A 17,212-nucleotide genomic window follows, 5' to 3' on the forward strand; every position below is an offset into this window, starting at 1 on the left:
GAAGTTGTGATTTACACATCAATACTTTTGTTTGGATCTCAAACAGTAAAGTGTGTGTGTGTTTAGGACAAGTCCTTCAAGGCGTGTGTCACGACTTCCACCGAAGGTGGCTCCTCTCCCTGTTCGGGCGGTGCTCGGCGGTCGTCGTCGCCGGCCTACTAGCTTTCCTTTTCGTTTGTGTCTGTCTGTATTGTTTACACCTGTGTCTTGTTAGTTGATTTCGGTGGGTATATTTACCTCCACTGCCTGCAAGTCTTTGTGCGGGATTGTTTCCTGTGGTGACGTTATTTAGGGGTGTGTGTCTGCACCACGGGGTTTCTTTTCTCTCGGCAGTTGTGCCGTTTTGGTATTGAGTTTAGTAGTAGAGGTTTCTCCTCCGTGTGTAGCGCTTTATTCCCTGTATGTGTGGCAATCTGGTTTTGAGCGGGTTTTAGTCCCATGTTGTAGTTGTGTTGGGACTGCTCATTAAACTTTTGCCACTGGGATTTCCTTGCTCTCCTATTCCTGATTCCTGCACCTTCCTCTGTTAGGAGGCACCGTAACAGCGTATTAAAGAGGACTACGCAAAGGGCATCATTGCCTTGTTCCCATACCTGGCCGATCCTAGGAGCACGTTTGGTTATGTAAGTACATTAAAAACGAAGTCTAACCTTTTTAACTCTCTGGGACTCTTACATCGTACAATTTTTCCAGAATGTCAATATTTAAATTGTTGTTTTACTGTTGGTGATGTTTTTATTTAAACTATAGATCTGTTCACATGTCTGTATGCCCACCATCTCTGCCATCTCTCCTAAGCTCAACTCTGGTGGTATAAAAGCCCAGTTAAGTTCTGCACTGCGAGGGTCACATGTTGAATGAGTAAATCTTCATCTATGGGCGCATCTGTAGTTTTAAGTATAAAAATTAATATGAAGATAGTTTAACCTGCTCACTCAAACTGAATCATACTTTACTTTAGGAGCATTATTACAATGCAGAAGATGGGAGTGGATATCTAGCATGGAGATGAAATTTGTTCAAAGGGAAGCGTCAGAGGTACGACAGAAGACCATGCGTCAGTCACTGACGTGTAAGTGATTTTCATTCTAGTTAGTCTCATTCATGACGCATGACCAGAGAAGAATTGTATATGAACATCTGTAAAAGCAAGTGTTTCTTATCTCTTTCTTTTTTATTTCTTAGTATTAATTTTGTTTGAGTCAAATAAATCCTACTTTTCATCTGGTGACATAACTGCATGCATGGCCATCCTTGCAGAGTTTCCGAGCCTTGTTTTTTTATCTCTTATGACACAATATTGTATACTTGTATAGAGCAGACAAACCCAGTAATCTATAAAAGTTTCACCATGTTACAGGTGGTCCAAAAGCTGACAGAGACCCCTTCAGAGAGGAAACTATCCAACAGAAAGCCTGTGTTGTGAGGCCATTGCACTGATGAAGCTTACAGCTGATGAAGTAATTGTAAAGGAGAAGATGAAGCAGATGTTCACTTATCGCCAAAAGATGGTTTATGACCCAGTGAAGTTCTCTGAAATATTCCCAGCATTTCCAAGATACCATTCCTGCTATGTCTTGGAATGTGGATCTTTGACTGCCTTGTCTTGAAACTGTCAGGACAATTGTTTTCTGTTCTACAAGTTTGATTAGGACTGTGATATATTACATGACGATAGTGCCACACCATAATGTTTACTGTTCTGTCTTGACTTATTCCATCTTGTCTGCAGATTGCGCAAGATTTTAGTCTGATGTTTGGTGATGCAAAGTTCCTGGAGAAATGGCCTACTCTCTACAAGCAGAAAGTAATTGACCAAAGCCGTGGCCTCACACAGACAGGTGACCTGCAAGACCTGGTTCAAAATGTAGAAGTGGAAAATGGTATGCTGGAATAAAAGTATTATACTAATGGAAGGGAGCATTGTTTTTGAAAGCAAAATGGAATGATGTAACTTTCAGTGAAAATGTGTACTTTTAGGATGGGACAGTGACATGTCCTCCATTTTGGTCCTTGTCCACCTTCTGCCACCGTCACCTCATGGCCGCAAGGAAAAACCTCAGCCAGACACGCTAGTGACCACATTGTGAAGTTTATCAAGGTGAGGTTACAGTTGACTGTTCTGTCCCCATTCCTAATCCTAATTACTACTTTTAATAATATGGACAAAACATGGTAAGATCATGTGTAGCTGTAATTTACATTTTCATAAACTGCTTGCGAACCGTGATTCATTTTAATAGCACACTAATGAAGATTTACCTTGTAAGTCACCAGACTCTCGCCTGTTTTGATGAGCTTTGAAAAGCTCATTTTGTCTTTGGTACCTCGTACAACCAGGATCTGGTTAATGTGTACAATTTCTTGCAAACCACAATTTTATGAAATTGCTGTTGATACCACTACGGTTAATCCTAGGGTTGCAGCGTTGAGGTCTCAGATGCTGCATTGAGTTACTAATGCTTTTGAAGTTGCAAAGGGTTTAAACACAGCATAGGAAATATCATTCATCTAAAATGTTGTTTTGCTTGCAAATGTTAATTCCTTGACAAAACATTTGAAATTGGTCCAATGATTTTTTTCCAGGAAAGACACTTGGTCTTAAATGCGGTCAGGCCGGTTGTTCACTAGTTTAAGGCACTTTTTCTGGGTTCAGAAAGCATATTTATAAAGCACATGAACCTTGTTCTGATCATGGCGAAGACCCCTCTACAGCTGAATATGTAGCAGTAAGTCATTTTGATGACTTGCCATCAAGTTCCCCTTCTGACTCAGTCCTTGTCAATAAGAGTCTTGTAGACAGCTGCGCTGCAACCATAGCTGAACTTAGTGGCAGGTGAAACAACCACTAACTCTTTGGTCATTTCCATGGAAGAGATAGTTGATGTTATTCATATTCAAGCTAAAGAATCTGAAGAAGTGTCTATACAGGAGCCTATTAAAAGTGACATTGAGTGTAAAATTGATCAGAGTTTTGAAAAAATGTAAAATCCTTTTGGTAAATTCTGAAACTAAGAGAAGGTAGTATTTTATGGAAATGTGAGGAAGGGTAGACCAGTTGAATACGTTCTTGGTACACGATGCAATCAGACTACTGGAGACTATGATCAAATTGTTACTGATACATTAGGTTATTTACTAACAACCTAATATAAAGGAGATGATGCAGACTGATTCCAGTTCAAGAGAACTTTATGGCTTATGTGATGGAGATCTGTTCAAGAGCCATGCTCTATTTTCAAAACAGAAGCAATTCAGATACAGCTTTTCTATGATTTTGAAACTGCAAATCCTCTTGGATCAAAACAGAATACATAAATTAAGAGCAATCTATTTCACCTTACGGAATTTCTCAAGGTCATTTCTGCTTAATATTCATTTGGTTGCTTTATTTCATGCCCAAGATGTTAAAACATATGGCTTTTCTGAAATACTTGATCCAACTATCCAGGATATTAAAGTACTTGAGAGGGATGAAATTATGGTCCCCTTGTATGATCAACCAGTGTATGGAACTATTGTCCAAGTTACAGGTGACAACCTTGGTCTTCACTGTTTATTTGGCTTTGTTGAATCATTCAGTGCCAAATATTGTTGCCGCTTTTGTCTTGCTGAGAAAGAGGACTTTCAGACTGAATTTGATGAAGATTCACCTAAGATAGTTATGCGAACTCGAGCACTTCATGCAGAACACTGCCATAAAAAGGAGACAAATCCCAGTCTTCCCTCTGATGGGTGTTAAACGTTCTTGCATTCTAAACTCCGTGCAGTACTTCAATACATGTGAGAACTTCTGTCGATTATTATGCTTGATATCTTGGAGGGAGTGGGACAATATGAAATGAAACTTCTAACACTGCACTTGATAGACAAGTACACAACATCAAATGAAATAGACAGGAGAAAAAAGCGCTTTAACTATGGTTACATGGAGCAAAACAACAAACCTTCTGCAGTGAAGTGAGGAGAGGACTCTGATGACTTGGGGTTAAATGCTATCCAGTCCTGGTGTTTACTTCCCAATCTACCACTTATCTTTGGACACTTAGTTTGTCCAAATGATCTACACTGGTATTTACTGTTGCTGTTGCTTCAGATAGTAGACATTGTATTTTCTCCAATGATATCAAAGGGTATTACACATTTTTTGAAACACTTAATCGTAGAACACCACAGGTTATTCAGGCAATTGTTTCCAAAAAAGAGGCTGCTACAGAAGCGTGATTTGTTACCCCACATGTATGCTTAAAATTGGACACGTATTGCATAGCAGGTGCTACTATGACGCAAAGCATAATTTCTTTAAAAAACAATTAAAAAGCTTCAAAAATGTAACTAACATTGGAAAAAAAGTCAAATAGCATACAGTTGGCAGACATTTGACACCAACAGTCATGATCAGTCGAGGTAAAAGGTTATCTTTAAATGTGGTGGACTGGGGCTGTAAGATGGCTGAGACTCTTCAGGTACCAATTGACACCACGGTTTTAAATGTTAAATGGGCCAAACACCATGGAAATATGTATCGTTTAGTTGTTTGTCTTAAAGTCCATTGTGAGATGCCAGTTTTTCAGAAAATCCACCATGTTGTTAAAGATGAGGTTACTGTTTACTTTTGCCCTACAAACAATATGTCTTGATGAGCATATAGAGTTGGGTGTACAACAGAGGGAATTTACGTAGTTGATGTTAAAGCGCTTTTCTGTCACAAAGCATTTGATATACAGATGTCTTACAGTTGTGATGGTTCAAGTCTGTTTGTCCCATACTGTTTCCTGTGACTCTAAAAACTGCACAGTAAGCTCTTTTAAAACCAAGATAAAACATCTTGGTTTTAAAGAGCTTACTGTGCAGTATTGCAATACTGTTTTTTGGGATAAGGTGGAGTTAAAAAATAAACTTTTAAGTAAGTGGGGACAGATGCCAAAATGTCATTTTAGATGCCACAATTTTATTTTATCATCAGTGTTTTTGATATGTGAGATGCCATGTCATTGTTAGACGTATTGAATTGCAATATTGAGCTTTTTTATGTACATGTATTAAAGTGAACAGAGGCCTTCATTTCAGTCCACAATTTTATTTATCAGTATTTTGAGGTATGTATTGCAAATGTCTTACATTTAAGAATAAAATGCTTTAACTATTTACTTCTGATTTATTGACGTTTAGTTGTACAAATGCTACTCTTGACTGATAATATTCAATTCTATATTGAGTGAATTGGCAGTAGTTGTTTCCATGTTAAGCTAAATAGAGTGAATTACAGTTTGTAGAATTAAATATAATCACTGAAGAGTAGAAATAACTCTGAAAATTGAACTCTGCAACAAGAGTAATTTTTACTCTATTTAGACTGGGACCAAATGTTATCTTTTGTAGAGTATAATTTTATTCAATTTGAGAAATTTACTCAGATAAATTTACTGCGTACCGAGTTCCAAACTGCCTCTGGAAGCAACGACAGCACAATAACTGTTCGTCAGGAGCTTCATGAAAGGGGTTTCCATAGCCGAGCAGCCACACACAAGCCTAAGAACACCATGCAAACACCAGGCTGTTTTTCATGGTTCGGGCTAGGCCTCTTAGTTCCATTCTAGACGATTCTGTGGTTCCAACTTTGTGGCAACAGTTTGAGGAAGGCCTTTTCCTGTTTCAGCATGACAATTCCCCAGTGCACAAAGCGAGGTCCATACAGAAATTGTTTGTCGATCGGTGTGGAAGAACTTGACTGGCCTGTAGCAGTATTAGCATTTATTACACAACCTAACAATTTCACAAGACTTGAGCAACACACCAGTTTTAATTGGGTATGTTGAGTGTCATGATATCAGCAAAGTTTGTGTTACATCATTTATTCCCAAACTGGCTATTCCCAAACATTGTGCAGACCCCCAGAAGTACGTGCAATGCCGTCGGGGTCCGCCAAATAAAAATGTGATTCACATTTTCAAACAGTCCATTTATATTTTCCAATGGGGCTATACATTTGGGGGATGTTTTTTTCTCGCCTGAGTAGCCTCGTTTCACTGCCAAAAATAAAATTAAACCATCTAGTGTTCAGCGAAATAACAATACAATGTCAAATATAGGTCAAATAATTAACATCCAATGACATTAACCATTACTCTCTTGCGGGAATTCCACTAACGGTCCATACAGTGGCAAAAAGTATGTGAACCCTTTGGAATTACCTGGATTTCTGCATAAATTGGTCATCAAAATTGATCTGATCTTCATCACAACAATAGACAAACAGTGTGCTTCAACTAATAACACAAAAGTTATTGTATTTTTCTTGTCTATATTGAATACATAATTTAAACATTCACAGTGTAGGTTGGAAAAAGTATATGAACCCCTAAGCTAATGATTTCTCCAAAAGCTAATTGAAGTCAGGAGATACCTAACCTAGAGTCCAATCAATGAGACGAGATTTGAGATGTTCGTTAGAGCTGCCCTGCCCTATAAAAAAGACTCACAAAATGTGAGTTTGCTATTCACAAGAATCATTGCCTGATGTGAACCATGCCTTGAACAAAAGAGATCTCAGAAGACATAAGATTAAGAATTGTTGACTTGCATAAAGCTGGAAAGGGTTACAAAAGTATCTCTAAAAGCCTTGATGTTCATCAGTCCATGGTAAGAAGAATTGTCTGTAAATGAAGAAAGTTCAGCACTGTTGCTACTCTCCCTAGGAGTGACCCTCCTGCAAAGATGACTGCAAGAGCACAGCGCAGAATGCTCAATGAGGTTAAGAAGAATCCTAGATTGTCAACTAAAGACTTCCAGAAATCTCTGGAACATGCTAACATCTCTGTTGGCAAGTCTACGATATGTAAAACACTAAAGAAGAATGGTGTTCATGGGAGGATGCCACGGAAGAAGCCACTGCTGTCCAAAAAAACATTGCTGCACGTGAGGTTCGCAAAAGAGCACCTGGATGTTTCACAGCGCTACTGGCAAAATATTCTGTCGACAGATTAAACTAAAGTTGAGTTGTTTGGAAGGAACACACAACACTATATGTGGAGAAAAAAAGGCACATCACACCAACATCAAAACCTCATCCCAGCTGTAAATTATGGTGGAGGGAGCATCATGTTTTGGGGCTGCTTTGCTAACTCAGGGCCTGGACAGCTTGCTATCATCAACGGAAAAAATGAATTCCCAAGTTTATCAAAGCATTTTGCAGGAGAATGTAAGGCTCTCTGTCCGCCAATTTAAGCTCAACAGAAGTTGGGTGATGCAACAGGACAACGACCCAAATCACAGAAGTAAATCAACAAAAGAATGGTTTCAACAGAAGAAAATACACCTTCTGGAGTGACCCAGTTAGTGTCCTGACCTAAACCTGATTTGAGATGCTGTGGCATGACCTTGAGAGCGGTTCACACCACACATCCCAAGAATAGTGCTGAACTGAAACAGTTTTGTAAAGAGGAATTGTCCAAAATTCCACCTGACCGTTGTGCAGCTCTGATCCGCAACTACAGAAAACGTTTGGTTGAGGTTATTGCTGTCAAAAGGAGGGTCAACCAGTTATAAATCCAAGGGTTCACATACTTTTTCCACCCTGCACTGTGAATGTTTACACAGTGAGTTCAATGAAGACATGAAAACGTGTAATTGTTTGTGCGTTTATTAGTTTAAGCACACTGTGTTTATCTATTGTTGTGACTTAGATGAAGATCAGATTAAATGTTATGACCAATTTATGCAGAAATCCAGGTAATTGCAAAAGGTTCACATACTTTTTCTTGCCACTGTATGTAGCCAAACCTAGCTGCTGCTCGTTCCGTTTGCTCTAAAATTGATAAATGGTTAAAAAAAGTAAGGCCTGCGTCCTTAGAGACACATACCAACTCTACTGGACAACAGGAGAAGATATTTTTAAAGTACTGGACAGCTTTGTGACATCAAATGGACTTTGGTGGTCAAGATGTGTTGGTATCTGTACTGATGGCGCAAAAGCCATGACAGGGAGACATAGTGGAGTGGTAACTCGCTTGCAAGCAGTTGCTCCCAACGCCACTTTGGTACACTGCAGCATCCACTGAGAGGCTCTTGTTGCCAAGGGAATGCCTGACAGCTTGAAAAACCTTTTGGACACTACAGTGAAAATGGTTAACTTTGTTAAAGCATAGCCCATGAGCTCTCATGTATTTTCTGCATTATGTAATGATATGGGCAGTGACCATGTAACGCTTTTACAACATACAGAAGTGCGCTGGTTATCAACAGATTACCGACCATTTTGAATCCCACCCTACCTTCTCCGCTATGCAATCTGGTTTCAGAGCTGGTCATGGGTGCACCTCAGCCACGCTCAAGGTCCTAAACGACATCATAACCGCCATCGATAAGAGACATTACTGTGCAGCCGTATTCATCGACCTGGCCAAGGCGTTCGACTCTGTCAATCACCACATTCTTATTGGCAGACTCGACAGCCTTGGTTTCTCAAATGATTGCCTCGCCTGGTTTACCAACTACTTTTCTGATAGAGTTCAGTGTGTCAAATCGGAGGGCCTGTTGTCCGGACCTCTGGCAGTCTCTATGGGGGTGCCACAGGGTTCAATCCTCAGGCCGACTCTCTTCTCTGTATACATCAATGATGTTGCTCTTGCTGCTGGTGATTCTCTGGTACACCTCTACGCAGACGACACCATTCTGTATACTTCTGGCCCCTCTTTGGACAGTGTGTTAACTAACCTCCAGACGAGCTTCAATGCCATACAACTCTCCTTCCGTGGCCTCCAACTGCTCTTAAACGCAAGTAAAACTAAGTGCATGCTATTCAACCGATCACTGCCCGCACCTGCTCGCCCGTCCAGCATCACTACTCTGGACGGCTCTGACTTAGAATACGTGGACAACTACAAATACCTAGGTGTCTGGTTAGACTGTAAACTCTCCTTCCAGACTCACATTAAGCATCTCCAATCCAAAGTTAAATCTAGAATCGGCTTCCTATATCGCAACAAAGCATCCTTCACTCATGCTGCCAAACATACCCTCGTAAAACTGACCATCCTACCGATCCTCGACTTCGGTGATGTCATCTATAAAATAGCCTCCAACACTCTACTCAACAAACTGGATGCAGTCTGTCACAGTGCCATCCGTTTTGTCACCAAAGCCCCATACACTACCCACCATTGCGACCTGTACGCTCTTGTTGGTTGGCCCTCGCTTCATACTTGTCGCCAAACCCACTGGCTACAGGTTATCTACAAGTCTCTGCTAGGTAAAGCACCGCCTTATCTCAGCTCACTGGTCACCATAGCAGCACCCACTCGTAGCACGCGCTCCAGCAGGTATATCTCACTGGTCACCCCCAAAGCCAATTCCTCCTTTGGTCATCTTTCCTTCCAGTTCTCTGCTGCCAATGACTGGAACGAACTGCAAAAATCTCTGAAGCTGGAGACTCATATCTCCCTCACTAGCTTTAAGAACCAGCTGTCAGAGCAGCTCACAGATCACTGCACCTGTACATAGCCCATCTGTAAACAGCCCATCTATCCACCTACCTCATCCCCATACAGTATTTATTTATTTATCTTGCTCCTTTGCACCCCAGTATCTCTACTTGCACATTCATCTTCTGCACATCTATCATTCCAGTGTTTAATTGCTATATTGTAATTACTTTGCCACCATGGCCTATTTATTGCCTTAACTCCCTTATCTTACCTGACTTGCACTCACTGTATATAGACTTTTTGTTTTCTTTTGTTCTACTGTATTATTGTTTATTCCATGTGTAACTCTGTGTTGTTGTATGTGTCGAATTGCTATGCTTTATCTTGGCCAGGTCTCAGTTGCAAATGAGAACTTGTTCTCAACTAGCCTACCTGGTGAAATAAAATAAATAAAAAAATATAAAAAATCAAGGGGCAAAGTATTGACACGTTTTTTTAAATTGAGAGACGAGCTTAAAGTTTTCTTTACTGACCATAATTTTCACTTGTCTTTCATGATGATGAGTTTCTCACACGACTGGCCTATCTGGGTGATGTTTTTTCTCGCCTGAATGATCTGAATCTAAGATTACAGGGACTCTCCGCAACTATATTCAATGTGCGGGACAAAATTGAGGCTATGATTAAGAAGTCGGTGCTCTTCTCTGTCTGCTTTAACAAGGACAACACATAGGTCTTTCCATCATTGTATGATTTTTTGTGTGCAAATGAACTTAAGCTTACGGACAATGTCAAATGTGATATTGCGAAGCACCTGAGTGAGCTGGGTGCGCAATTACACAGGTACTTTCCCGAAACGGACGACGCAAAAGGGATTCGTTATCCCTTTCATGCCCAGCCTCCAGTCCACTTACCGATAACTGAACAAGAGAGCCTCATCGAAATTGCAACAAGCTGTTCTATGAAAATGTAATTTAATTAGAAGCCACTGCCAGATTTCTGGATAGGGCTGCGCTCAGAATATCCTGCCTTGGCAAATTGTGCTGTTAAGACACTGATGCCCTTTGCAACCACTTACCTATGTGAGAGTGGATTCCCAGCCCTCACTAGCATGAAAACTAAATACAGGCACAGACTGTGTGGAAAATGATTTGAGACTGAGACTCTCCAATACAACCCAACATTGCAGAGGTGCATCCTTTCAAGCACACCCTTCTCATTAACCTGTGGTGAGTTATTCACCATTTTTTTGAACAAATAAGGTTTTATTTGTAAGATGGCTAAATAAAGAGCAGAATTATTTATTTGTTATTATTATATTATTATTTGTGCCCTGGTCCTATACCAGCTCTTTGTCACTTCCCACGAGCCGGGTTGTGACAAAAACTCACACTCATTCTTATGTTTAATAAATGTATCGTATAGTGTGTGTGTGACAGGCTTACAATGATGGCAAAAAAATACATTTGAGGCTGAACCTGGTGCTAGAGGGGGTATGCAGCTGAAGGTTGAATGTTTGAAGGGGTACGGGACTATAAAAAGCTTGGGAACCACTGTGTTAGATAAAAACAGCTGCTGCTTCATTATGAGATAATAAGACGCATCTGGCAGCCTATGTACACTGCTCAAAAAAATAAAGGGAACACTTAAACAACACAATGTAACTCCAAGTCAATCACACTTCTGTGAAATCAAACTGTCCACTTAGGAAGCAACACTGATTGACAATAAATTTCACATGCTGTTGTGCAAATGGAATAGACAAAAGGTGGAAATTATAGGCAATTAGCAAGACACCCCCAATAAAGGAGTGATTCTGCAGATGGTGACCACAGACCACTTCTCAGTTCCTATGCTTCCTGGTTGATGTTTTGGTCACTTTTGAATGCTGGCGGTGCTCTCACTCTAGTGGTAGCATGAGACGGAGTCTACAACCCACACAAGTGGCTCAGGTAGTGCAGCTCATCCAGGATGGCACATCAATGCGAGCTGTGGCAAGAAGGTTTGCTGTGTCTGTCAGCGTAGTGTCCAGAGCATGGAGGCGCTACCAGGAGACAGGCCAGTACATCAGGAGACGTGGAGGAGGCCGTAGGAGGGCAACAACCCAGCAGCAGGACCGCTACCTCCGCCTTTGTGCAAGGAGGAGCACTGCCAGAGCCCTGCAAAATGACCTCCAGCAGGCCACAAATGTGCATGTGTCAGCATATGGTCTCACAAGGGCTCTGAGGATCTCATCTCGGTACCTAATGGCAGTCAGGCTACCTCTGGCGAGCACATGGAGGGCTGTGCGGCCCCACAAAGAAATGCCACCCCACACCATGACTGACCCACCGCCAAACCGGTCATGCTGGAGGATGTTGCAGGCAGCAGAACGTTCTCCACGGCGTCTCCAGACTCTGTCACGTCTGTCACATGTGCTCATGTGCTCAGTGTGAACCTGCTTTCATCTGTGAAGAGCACAGGGCGCCAGTGGCGAATTTGCCAATCTTGGTGTTCTCTGGCAAATGCCAAACGTCCTGCACGGTGTTGGGCTGTAAGCACAACCCCCACCTGTGGACGTCGGGCCCTCATACCACCCTCATGGAGTCTGTTTCTGACCGTTTGAGCAGACACATGCACATTTGTGGCCTGCTGGAGGTCATTTTGCAGGGCTCTGGCAGTGCTCCTCCTTGCACAAAGGCGGAGTGTTACGGATACAAGTGTTCTGTGTGTATCCTGTGTGTATTTCTTTTCTCTCCTTCTCCCCTACTCACAGGTGACAATAATCATTCCCCAATCAGTCATCAATCAGTCGCTAATCGGAAGACACCTGCTCCTTTTCCCTTACCCAATCACAGTCCCTTTCCCTTGGTTTAAAACCCCTGTCAGTTGTTGTCTCCCGAGCTCAATCTCTTTGTAACATGCCTTCTGTCTGTAGATCGCTTGTGTGTTTTGCAGCTACATGTCACTTTGTCCCCACCTGTGAGTATTGTTTTGGTTATGGTGTTTGAGTGTTTGTTTGATGGTGGGAAAAGGGGGTAACCAGACAAGTCGCCCTTGGGCTACACTACCCGTAGTTAAACATTGTTAAAAACACTAGTTAGAACTGGGCGGACCACCCCCTGTATTTTTGGTTAGTTAGTTAGCTGTTTGTGAAGTAGGCTAGTCTAGCTTAGGGGTGTTTTTGAATTATTATTCTTTCATTCCTTGGGTCCCGCTCAGCCCCTTTTCCTGCTCCCCCCCATTTACCGTGTGTTTATAAATAAACATTTAGTGTTTGACGGTAATTAAGTTGTCTGTGTTATTTGTTCTCACTGTTACGTTTTCACTACTATAATTTGCATGAGTTGTGTTACGAGTCCCATTACCATCCCCCCCTAGACTGTCGGGCCAAAGGGATTCGTAACACGGAGGTAGCGGTCCTGCTGCTGGGTTGTTGCCCTCCTACTGCCTCCTCCACGTCTCCTGATGTACTGGCCTGTCTCCTGGTAGCGCCTCCATGCTCTGGACACTACGCTGACAGACACAGCAAACCTTCTTGCCACAGCTCGCATTGATGTGCCATCCTGGATGAGCTGCACTACCTGAGCCACTTGTGTGGGTTGTAGACTCCGTCTCATGCTACCACTAGAGTGAGAGCACCGCCAGCATTCAAAAGTGACCAAAACATCAACCAGGAAGCATAGGAACTGAGAAGTGGTCTGTGGTCACCATCTGCAGAATCACTCCTTTATTGGGGGTGTCTTGCTAATTGCCTATAATTTCCACCTTTTGTCTATTCCATTTGCACAACAGCATGTGAAATGTATTGTCAATCAGTGTTGCTTCCTAAGTGGACAGTTTGATTTCACAGAAGTGTGATTGACTTGGAGTTACATTGTGTTGTTTAAGTGTTCCCTTTATTTTTTTGAGCAGTGTACATTTCAATCCAACACTGTTTATTCAGACAGACTGTCTGTCTGTAACTAGACCACTACAGCCTTGAGTGTACGGTGTGTGCTGAATCCTGCCTGTCCTGACTGGCCCTTTCTTTGTAGGTGAACACAGAGCGCTTTGAGTCGGAGACCAGGGTGATAAACCATGTGGAGGGAGGCTGGCCCAAGGACGTCAACCTTCAGGAAGCTTCAGGAAGAAAGTGGAGAAAGCATTATTTCAGCACCATCATGCAGCTGGGCAGTGTGTCAGACATCAGTCAGTCAAGTAGCCACGATGTGGCCCGGGTCATAGAGATTTTTCAATATGATTTTATTGAATTAATCACTAGTGTATGATATTATGCCATATCTAAATAATACGTCCTATAGCAGCATACCACCCTGCATCCCACTGATGTCTTTCCTCTGAAGCTACAGTAAGCAGGGTTGGTCCTGGTCGGTCCCTAGATGGGAGACAAGATGCTGCTGGATGTGGTGTTGGAGGGCCAGTAGGAGGCACTCTTTTCTCTGATAATTTTTTTTTTGGGGGGGGACATTGCCCTGTGTAAGTTGTTGTCTTTTGGATGGGACATTAAATGGGTGTCCTGACTCTCTGTGGTCAGTAAGAATCCCATGGCACTTATCGTAAGAGTATGGGTGTTAACTGGCCCTGAATCTAGGCCCTCGTTGTAGATAAGAATTTGGTTTTAACTGACTTGCCTAGTTAAATAAAGGTTAAATAAAAAATGTAAAAATGTAATCTACATTGCTCCAAAGCCATTTCTTAGCTGCTGCAGTAGTGTGATAGAGAAAATTACCAGTTCTGAAAGGGAGAGAGTAAGAAGTTTTCCTCTCTATCTCTGATCACAGCCCTCCTCTGTTCCTCCCGTTTGAACACAGAACATGGAGCACAGCATCAAGCAGAACAATGCCATCGACATCTACCAGGAGTACTTTGAAGGGGAGGAGGAGGTGGTGGAGGAGTCAAAACCATCAATGTTTTTAAGTGCTTCCATGACCTCTATTAACCTATCATTCAACATTGTTTCAGTTACATAACAGCAACAATGGCAGCAGGGCATAGTTATTGCTCACATAGAATCCACAAATGATGTATATTACCAGTGTATTGTGTCCATCTGAGTGGTTTTTGATCTTACAGAGACCCGAACAAGATAAAACACACTGCCCCCAGTTTGTCCTGGCATCCCGATGGCAGCCGCAAGCTGGCTGTGGCCTACTCCTCATTGGTGTTCCAGAAAGTCTCTAAAGACATTAGCTACAACTCCTATATATGGGACATTGGTAGGTGTATGACTCAAACATGTCTCTTTCATTTATATTTTCCTTTCTAACAGAGGGATTATCATTGCAATAGCTGTGGCAGTGAGATTTACTCATTTGTCATCTTAATTGATAGTTCAGAAAGTCAAAGTGGACTACAAAGTATTAATTCATTGAATCCCCTGAATCGGAATAAGCCAGAGATGACCCTGAAACCTGTCTCTCCACTGGTCTGTCTGGAATACAAACCCCTAAAGACCCTCACATACTGGTCGGAGGTAGCTACAATGGCCAGATCGGTGGGTCCTTCAACAGCTGTAACATGCTTCCTGTCAGCTCAGGAACAATGTCCTTAGGAGATTACTGTGCAGTGTAAAGAACTTTGGAGGTATAGTCAAGTCATCCAACATACTACCTACTCTCAGACTGCAGCTATTTGTAAATGTCATAAAGGTTCCAGTTATGTAATGTCTGGATTTGTCCGAATGCTCTTTTGAGCATTTAAGTACATTGCCTCTAGATATTTGTTTGGGCTCTGACAGTTAATAGTTATGTGTTGTGTGTTCTTGTCATTTGTGTGTTTTGTGCGTGCATGCATGTGTGTTTGTGAAAGTACACTAAGTAAAATGTCTGAGCAGCTTATTGGGACACTCGCAAGGGCAGCTAGCCAGTGGAAATGTCCACACTAGAGCACAGTCACAGAGACCCTGTCTACAAAGTCATCTGGTTGCAGTCAAAGACTGGAACCGATACCTTCTCTGCGTCTAAGGACGGCCAGGTGAACCAAGCCTCCAATAGAAGCAATAAAAGCCTTTGTCACCTTATCCCTTTCTCAAGCCAAGCAGGCACAATAGGCCAGGGTGGCACAAAACGCTCAGGACTCATGGGCAGTGAAGTCTGATACTCTTGGTCCGGGACAGGTGCACTTTCTCTGACCTTCAATTGCCATTTGGCCATAGCCAGAAGTTATGTAATAATGCATCTATTGAAGGCAAAGAGACTGTGACTGATCGGCCCTGAGTTGACCACTGGTCTCTGTCTATAAGGTGCTGTGGTGGGACATTCGTAAGATGATCGAGCCCACAGAGAGGCTGGTACTGGACCCTAACAACAAGTGCAATCTGGACAATGCCCTGGGGGTGATCTAACTGGAGTTTGAGACCACTATGGTGCTGAGGCTCTCTAGACTGGACTATCCCTATGTTGTTTCACTGTTGATGAATTAAGAGTATGGATTAGCCTAACGTCTTTTTGTATGAACTGGTCCAAGTGGGAGATCCAGTATGTCATCTATTTGTACATAAGGAAGACCTAAAATGTAACCTGATGTTTTATCTGTTTCTTATTCAGACCACAAGGTTTATGGTGGGAACAGAGCAAGGGCTGTTGGTCTCATGTAACCAAAAGTCCAAGAGCCCACCAGAGAAGATAGTGTGCACGTACAGCGGTCCTCACGGCCCAATCTGCGCCCTGCAAAAGAACCCGTTCTTCCTCAAGAACTTCCTGACCGTAGCCAATTGGACAGCCCACATCTGGTCCGAAGACATCAAGGAGTCGTCCATCATGTGGACAAAGTAAAGGGTCCCTCTGAAACAACATAATACAGACCAATGATATAGCTACTTCACAGATGGATAAATTACACTCTTTTTAGGTTCTAATACATATAACCAGTGATTTGGCCCCTCCTGTAATATTGACCTAATGTAAAATGACCTCTTGGTTGTCGTAGATAGCATATAGTCTATCTGTCAGAAGGCTGATGGAGTCCAGTATGGCCCTCTGTGTTCTTCGCCATCAAAATGGACGGGATACTAGACAGTTGGGACTTCCTCTTCAAACAGAACGACCCCACACTCAGTCTGCAAGTATTATCATACGCCTCATCCAGCCTTTACTCAGCACCTGCCAGGCCTAAATGACAATGTGAAACCCCTTTCTGTTGTGTTGTTATCATTGGTAGAATTCTTGTGTGATGATGCCAAAGAAAAATCCTCGGATGGACATAAAAGTTATATTCTATTGTTTTCTAGGTGTGTGATGAGGCTCTGTACAGCCAGCAGGTGCAGGATAAGGGGTGCTTCCTGGCCTGTGGACAACAAGGACGAGGACACCAAGGAGGGCGACACCAAGGAGGGCGACGGAGAGGAGAGCGCCGAGGAGCTAGTAATGCACACTGAAAAAAAGAAGAGGAAGAAAAAAAGGTTTGAAGGGATTGAGTGAACAAAACAAACCTTTTCAAAATTCCTTGACATTAATGAATGTTTTGCAAATCCAGTCAGTTTTTCACATTGAATGTCATCATAATATCATCATAATGATTTCTGTTGATGAAATGATGTGTAAACAATGTTGATTCAACCAGTTTGTGCCCAGAGGGTTATTATTAATCATTTATTCTCTGTGGTATGACTGAATTAGTTGGCTATTTCATTAGGATAACAAGCAACACCACCCTTCAATAGCATTCATCTGGCAATACATTCACATCAGGTGGCCTATATACAGTAACAGCATGAACTCCAAAACTGTGTTCTGTGCACCACGGCTGCTCTGATTTTATTTTATTTAGGATCCCCATTAGTCTTACTGGGTGTCCAACACAACGAA

General features: G+C 42.2%; 1 pseudogene; it reads left to right on the forward strand.

The window, feature by feature from the left end:
* Positions 1–4,448: 4,448 nt before the first annotated feature.
* On the forward strand, positions 4,449–16,782 carry LOC120029422 (annotated as a pseudogene).
* The last annotated feature ends 430 nt before the right edge of the window (positions 16,783–17,212 follow it).

The sequence above is a fragment of the Salvelinus namaycush genome, chromosome 35, assembly GCF_016432855.1.
Source record: "Salvelinus namaycush isolate Seneca chromosome 35, SaNama_1.0, whole genome shotgun sequence".
Taxonomy (NCBI): Eukaryota; Metazoa; Chordata; class Actinopteri; order Salmoniformes; family Salmonidae; genus Salvelinus; species Salvelinus namaycush.